A 7,699-nucleotide genomic window follows, 5' to 3' on the forward strand; every position below is an offset into this window, starting at 1 on the left:
CTGTCATCTGACAGTGGCCAGTGCCAGGTGCTTCAGATGGAATGAACAAAACAGGGCAATCACTGCGTGATCCATTCCCTGTCATCCACTCCCAGCATCTGGCAGTCAGAGGTTTAGGGATACCCAGAGCATGGGGTTGCATCTTTGACCATCTTAGTTAATAGCCACTGATGGACATATCTTCCATTAACTGACTCATTAGTTTTTCAGCCCAGTCATACTTTTGGCCTTCAAAATATACCTTGGCAACAAGTTCCACAGGTTCACTGTGTGTTGTGTGAAGTACTTCCTTATGTTGTTTTAAACACGCTGCCTATTAATTTCATTGTGGTCACATGTGTTATGTGAAGGGGTAAATAACACTTCCTTATTCATTTTCTCCACACCAGTCATGATTTTATAGACCTCTATCATATCCCCCCTTAATCGTCTCTTTTCCAAGCTGAACAGTCCCAGTCCTTTAATCTCTCCTCATATGCAAGCTGTTCCATACCCCTCATCATTTTTGTTGCCCTTCTTGGTACTTTTTCCAATTCCAAAATATCTTGTTTGAAATGGGTGTGACCAGAACTGCATGCAGAATTCAAGATGTGGGCGTACCATGGATTTATATAGTGTCATTATGATATCTTCTGTCTTATTTTCTATCCCTGTCCTAATGGTTCCTAACTTTTTGTTAGTTCTCTTGACGGTTGCTGCATATTGAGTGGATGTTTTGAGAGAACTATCCACAATGATTCCAAGATCTCTTTCCTGAATGGTAACAGCTCATGTAGACCCCTTCGTTTTGTATTATTGGCTGCAATGAACTGGATAGCCCCCACTCTGCTGCTGGACTTCTGCTTGCATTATTTTTACTCTTGCAGGGTATTTTTGTTGTTTGTTTTGTTGGATTGTGCGGTGGGGGGATTTTTTGGGCTGAGTTTAGAGAATGTTTATTAGGTGTATCTGGCTCCCTCTCTCAACTCCCTTTCAGAACTCCCCTGTTCGCTAGCTCCTATGGTCACTTAGGAACTGGCTTTTTAAACCCATATTCTCACTGAATAGCCCGGCACCCTCTTCAAGGGATCAAAGGGTGGCAGGCTAGAGCCTCATTCACAAGCTCTCAGCCTTGCCTAGCAAGCCTCTAGGCTCAGCACACAACCCCCCAGCCAGAGGACACTATAAACTTCAATCAAGCAGCACAGGGCCAGCAGCTGGCACCAAACAACAACAAAGTAACAGGATTGCTGCTACTTACTCCATCTACCTGAAGTCACCAGGTCACCATGTCTCATTAGCCTCAGTGGCTCAGAAAGATAATGCAGAATCATGCAGCACAGGAACACTCAGAAACAGTCAAAAAATGCCAATAGGCAAGTTTCTCAGGCAACATGAACCCAGCTGGTAACACATCACCCTTTTGCCAGGTGTTGTTGGCAGCAAAAAGTGCCAGGATCAATATTCTAGAGGGTCCTTCTTAAGCCTTAACTAACACCAACTCCAGCTCCCACCCAGTAACCTGGGAAACTAAATATAGCCCTAGGGAGAGCAAGGGACAGAGGGAGGGGGATGGAGTGAGTGGGGGCAGAGCCTCGGAGGAGGGGTGGGGCAGGGGGCGGGGCAAGGGTGTTGGGTTTTGTGCAAGTAGAAAGTTGGCAACCCTATATACCCCCCAGGTGCCCTGATGGGCAATACTTCCCCACTCGCAAGCATGGAATCCAGGGGTTTAAAACAAATGAACTGTTAGTGGGGGTAGGGGGGAAAGAGAATCAACCTGGGAAAGCCAGCAATTAATCAATCAACAATAGCTACAGGGCAAGACTCCGTTCCGCAGGGTGTCGTAAGAACAGTCCCAGCCTCAGTCCTCCTGGCAGCTGTAAGTGGCTCGTGCATTCTGCCACTCCCTCCTCCGCAGCCTTCCTTCCCCCCCCCCCCCCAGCTGTTCTCGGCTGGGAGTCCAAGGATGCTGGCAGGTCCATGCTGCCTGGGCTGCTCGGGGGTTCTGCTCCCTAACCCAGATTTCAGCTTTGGTTGCTGAGTAGGGAGGCCCAGAGCAGAGTCTCTCCAGCAGGCTGCTGTCCTCTCTGTGGCATCAGCCCCAGCCACTCTTCCTCGGTGCCATCTGCCACCTCAAAGCTGCCCTTTCTTGGTGCCATTCCCTGCTGTAGCCTCAGCTCAGGTCTCTAAGGGGGGGCTCAGTGGTAACTAGCACCCTTAACAGGGGTCTTACCACCAGCAAGGCACTGCTCACAGACGTAAGAACCTTGCCACCCCCATACTTGGCTGTGCCATACTGCAGCCTCAGTCAGGGAGACCCCAGGCACCATCGGTGCTGAGTTTTTGTCCTTCCAGTTCCTGAAAGGGTCCATAGCACACTACAGCCCCCAAACTCTGCTGTACTTTAACCAAAATGCCCCAGACTAGCAAGCAGCTGAAATGCAACTGAGGCCTGGCCCAGTCGGTCAATACCTGTCGCTCCCCAACAGACACTGGCAGAGAGCTCCCTGCCCAGCCGGAGTTCTCAAGCCGCTCCTCTTCCTGTTTACCAACAGGTGTCAGTAGTGAGCTCCCATCTCTCATAGGCTCCAGGCCACAGGGCTTATAGGGTTACGTGAAGCTTGGTCTTCGTCTCCTTTGGTAAATTAACCGTCACCCTTTGGTTTGAATTAACCCCCCACCCCCGGCCTTGTTCTGCAGGTTAGTAAGTCCTGCGCTTGCTCTGGGTTCCCACCCTTTGTGCATTCAGACTACGGCTGAGTTCCTGTCTCGTCTTTGCTCCTCCGGAGGCTGTTCACAGGCCATAGCTCTAGATCCACCGCGCCCCCCCCTGCTGCACGTACACTGAAGCTGGTGGCAGGCTGATTTACAGAGGCAACGTCTCTCAGTCCTGCCTCACTCAGCTAGTCAGGGACTCGTGCCTGCTGGGGGCGGGGGAGGGCAGAGTAACAGGGGCAGACATGCCAGCAGCGTTACTGAGCATGCTCAGTCTGGGAGAGCACGCTCAGTACAAGCCAAGTAGCAAATATGTGACCCAGGGGTATGTGACCCTACATGCCTCCCGCCCATGCATCACCTCTGCTTTAGGCTTCTTTGAAGCAGTGAAGGAAACATTACCGAACACTCTGGGTCAGAGCGTAAGTGTGGAAACTGGCTGCCACAGAGACCCATGTTCTGAAATGTGCCATGAAGGCTCCGAGCTGGGCCAGCCCCAGGCCCCGCATGCTTGGGAGCAAACGGCCAAATCCCCGGCCCGGGCTGCGGGAAGAAGCCAGCGCTCTTGCCAAGTGTGAAAGCATTGAGAACAGTCAAGTGAGGAGATTGCTGGGAGGTGCAGCCCAGCAGGCGTGCAGCAACTCAGCGTGATCCCACCAGCCCTCCAGGAGAGCTGCATGAGATTTTACATTCAAATGTCTGGATCTTTTGTCATCAAAACCAGCCATTTTTGCAGGAATGTATGTTTGCAACTGCGCTTTGTGGGTTTTGTTAAGAAACTGAACTCTACCCCCCCCCCCCCCCATTCAGTTTTGATCAACTGAAACCTGAAACACTGAAACCAGCAAAGATTCAGCCAATGTTTTCAGTTCTTTAGTTGCTGAAGATCAAAAAATTCAGTTTTCGGGTTTTTGATTTTTCAAAACTAACGAAAAAACCCTTTGCAGAGCAATGTTGACAGAACATATGATCATAAGCACAGCCATACCGGGTAAGACCAACAGCCCATCCAGCCCAGTATCCTGTCTTCTGACAGTGGCCAATGCCAGGTAAGGTAATAATTGGAGATATACCAATCTCCTAGAACTGGAAGGGACTTTGAAAGGTCATTGAGGCCAGCCCCCTGCCTTCACTAGCAGGACCAATTTTTGCCCCAGATCCCTAAGTAGCCTCCTCAAGGATTAAACTCACAACCCTGGGTTTAGCAGGCCAATGCTCAAACCACTGAGCTATCCCCTCCCCCAGAGGGAGTGAACAGAACAGGTAATCATCAAGTGATCCATCCCCTCTTGCCCATTCCCAGTTTCTGGCAAACAGAGGCTTGGGACACCGTCCCTGCCCATCCTAGCTAATAGCCATTGATGGACCTATCCTCCATGAATTTATCTAGTTCTTTTTTTAACCCTGTTATAGTCCTGGCCTTCACAACATCCTCTGGCAAGGAGTTCCACACACTGACTGTATGTTGTGTGAAAAAATACTTCCTTTTGTTTGTTTTAAACCTGCTGCCTATTAATTTCATTTGGTGACCCCTAGTTCTTGGGTTATGAGAAGGAGTAAATAACACTTCCTTATTTACTTTCTCCACACCAGTCATGAATTTACAGACTGCAATCATATCCCCCCTTAGTCATCTCTTTTCCAAGCTGAAAAGTCCCACTCTTTTTAATCTTTCCTCATACAGAAGCCGTTCCATACCCCTAATCATTTTTGTTGCCCTTTTCTGAATCTTTTCCAATTCCAATTTATCTTTTTTGAGAGGGGTGACCACATCTGCACACAGTATTCAAGATGTCGGTGTACCATGGATTTATATAGAGGCAGTATGATATTTTCTGTCTTATTATCTATCCCTTTCTTAATGATTCCCAACATTCTGTTCGCTTTTTTGACTGCCGCTGCACATTCAGTGGATGTTTTCAGAGAACTATTCACAATGACTCCAAGATATCTCTCTTGAGTGGTAACAGCTAATTTAAACCCCATCATTTTATATATGTAGTTGGGATTATGTTTTCCAATGTGCATTACTTTGCATTTATCAACATTGAATTTCATCTGCTATTTTGTTCCCTTGATCTGCTGGTAATGTTCCTACTAATGCAGCCCAATATGCCGTTAGCCTTCTTGGCAACAAGGGCACACTGTTGACTCATATCCAGCTTCTCATTCACTGTAATCCCAGGTCCTTTTTTGGAGAACTGCCGCTTAGCCAGTCGGTCCCCAGCCTGTAGCAGTGCATGGGATTCTTCCGTCCTAAGTGCAGAGCGCTGCACTTGTCCTTATTGAACCTCATCAGATTTCTTTTGGCCCAATCCTCTAATTTGTCTAGGTCACTCTGGATCCTATTCCTACCCTCCAGCATATCTACCTGTCCCTCCAGCTTAGTGTCATCTGCAAATTTACTGAGGGTGCAATCCATCCCATCATCCAGACAGACCCCTGGGGCATTCCATTTGATACCGGCTCCCTCCTCGACATCGAGTCATTGATCACTACCCATTGAGCCCGACGATCTAGCCAACTTTCTATCCACCTTATAGTCCCTTCATCCAATCCATACTTTTTAACTTGCTTGCTTGATGACCCCCTCAAAGAATTTTAGTAGATTAGTAAGGCATGATTTCCCTTTACAAAAACCACGTTGACTCTTCCCCAGCAAATTATTTTCATCTATGTGTCTGACGATTTCATTCTTTACTATAGTTTCAACCAGTTTGCCTAGTACTGAAATCAGGCTTACTGGCCTGTAATTGCTGGGATCACCTCTGGAACCCTTTTAAAAATTGACCCCTGTTTGCTTTTGCTAACATTTGGAGGGACCAGCCTTGCTTCCCAGAGCAGCTCGAGGTGTGAGCACAGTCTCTGCAGGTAGGGCTGGACGCAGCGGGATGCATAGGAGTTTAGTTCAGTATGTAACAATGTTCCCCAAGGGAAGGGCAAGTCCTTCCTCAGACCTTTGTTTATATCCTGCTCTTAGTCAACTCACCCTGGGGTGACCCTACCCCTCCCGCCGACCCACAGCTCTGTGCTGGCAGACAGCCAGGGCACAGACTGCTGGCTGGGCAAATGGGTACAGCTGAATCACACAGCAGTTCTTCCCTCGCTCAGCCACAAGCATCTCACGGGTTTGTTTACATGACAGCATATCACAAGCAAGACCCTACATGCTCTGTGGCAAAGTGGACTAGGTTCCCCCAGCAAAAGCCCCCTGCATGCAGCAGCCTCTCATCTGGGCGCAACTTCCAGAACAGTTAAAACACAGGCTTTTACCGGCTCCAGCCTGCGAACGATTCATCGGGCACAGTATTCCCAGCAGAAGGCATTCTCCCACCGCCCTTCCGGGCTCCATTCTCAATGTGGAGCTGAGGCAGAGCTGCTGGTTGGAGGCTGTCAGTCTAGAAACCTTTGACAGCAAGGCTAGGGCAAATTAGATCATTTCTCAGCTGGGGACGGGCAGGAGGGGTGGGGTTGTTGGATAAACACGTTAGCTGGATGTTGTTGCTACAGTGGCCGGCGGTGAAATAGTTAACAATGGTGATATTTCAATTGTCAGCTTTAGGGTTTAGGGTCTCCCCTCCCCAGGGAACCCCCCCCCAACTATCCCCACCTTGCCTCAGTATATGGCTACTGCCAGTTATTGTCTAGCCCCCACGCGCTGGGGCAGACTGCAGTATCAGCCTACTCATCACTGGCAAGGTTGGGTTTGGACCTGCTGCATTTGCCTACCCCTGGGCTGCCCCCTGCAACCCCCACTACCTGTTGGCCTTATGCTAGGCCGCAGCCTGGGGGCTTTCCAGGCTGGAGCTCCCCAGCTCCTCTGCCTTTCCCCAGCCCTGCTTCACTCAGGTACCCTGTCTCTAGCTCCCTGCAGCCAGGCTCTTTCCCCTGATTGGGGTTGGCTGAGCAGGGGCTAATTAGGTGCCTTTGCACCAGCACCCTGCTATACCACCTTTAGTCCATTCATCCAATCCATACTTCTGTAACTTGCTGGCAAGTTAACTTTCTAGGGCCCTGCATTCAAAGCCCCAATGAACCAGATTCTCTGGCTATTTTTATTTGTGGTTATTTTTGTCACTGAGTCATGACAATCATGAGATCTGGTCTGTCCACACTCCAGGAGCTGCCATGCTCCCAGAGCAGATGGGGCAGAGTTTTATTCTTGGTAATGGCTCCCTGAGGGACCCGAGCAGTCCGCCTCCCACAGCTCCATGCCAAGACTGGTGCCGAGCAGAACCCCAGACCGCGGCCTGGCCAGTGGGCCTGTGGGGTTCCTGGGGCTGCTGTACACTGCTGCAGGGCAAAGCTTTGCTCCGTGCTTTGTTTACTCTTTTATTCATATTCCTGGTTGGGTTCTGGAAAGTACAAATCCAAATGCAGAACCAAACCCCTGAGCAGCCCCAGGTGCCTGCTCAGCTCTCCTAGTATCAGAGGGGTAGCCGTGTTAGTCTGGTTCTGTAGAAGCAGCAAAGAATCCTTTGGCACCTTATAGACTAACAGACGTTTTGCAGCATGAGCTTTCGTGGGTGAATACCCACTTGCATCCGAAGAAGTGGGTATTCACCCACGAAAGCTCATGCTGCAAAACGTCTGTTAGTCTATAAGGTGCCACAGGATTCTTTGCTGCTTCTACAGCTCTCCTAGGATTGTTCAGGAAAAACAGCCTACCAGGAAAAGGCCAGGTTCCCATACCCGGACTCACCACCAGGAGCACCTTCTACTGAGGAGTCCCACCAGGCCAATGGCTGCTTGGGAGCCAGGCACTGGTGCCATGTGGGAGGGGATCAAAATCCCCGGACTGCAAACAGGTGTCAGCAGCATCCCATGTAGGGAAGGGAAAGACAAAAACAGAGGAAAACAGCGAGAAGTAAAGAGAAGGAGACAGTGAATGAAGGGCCAGAAAGGAAAGAGACACCGACAACAGAGATTGTCAGGGGAAGTAGAGTTAAATACCAAAATCATCCCATATCACAGGAGCTATTGCACCAGATTACCTGTAAGCATA

Source organism: Mauremys mutica, chromosome 12, assembly GCF_020497125.1.
Source record: "Mauremys mutica isolate MM-2020 ecotype Southern chromosome 12, ASM2049712v1, whole genome shotgun sequence".
NCBI lineage: Eukaryota > Metazoa > Chordata > Testudines > Geoemydidae > Mauremys > Mauremys mutica.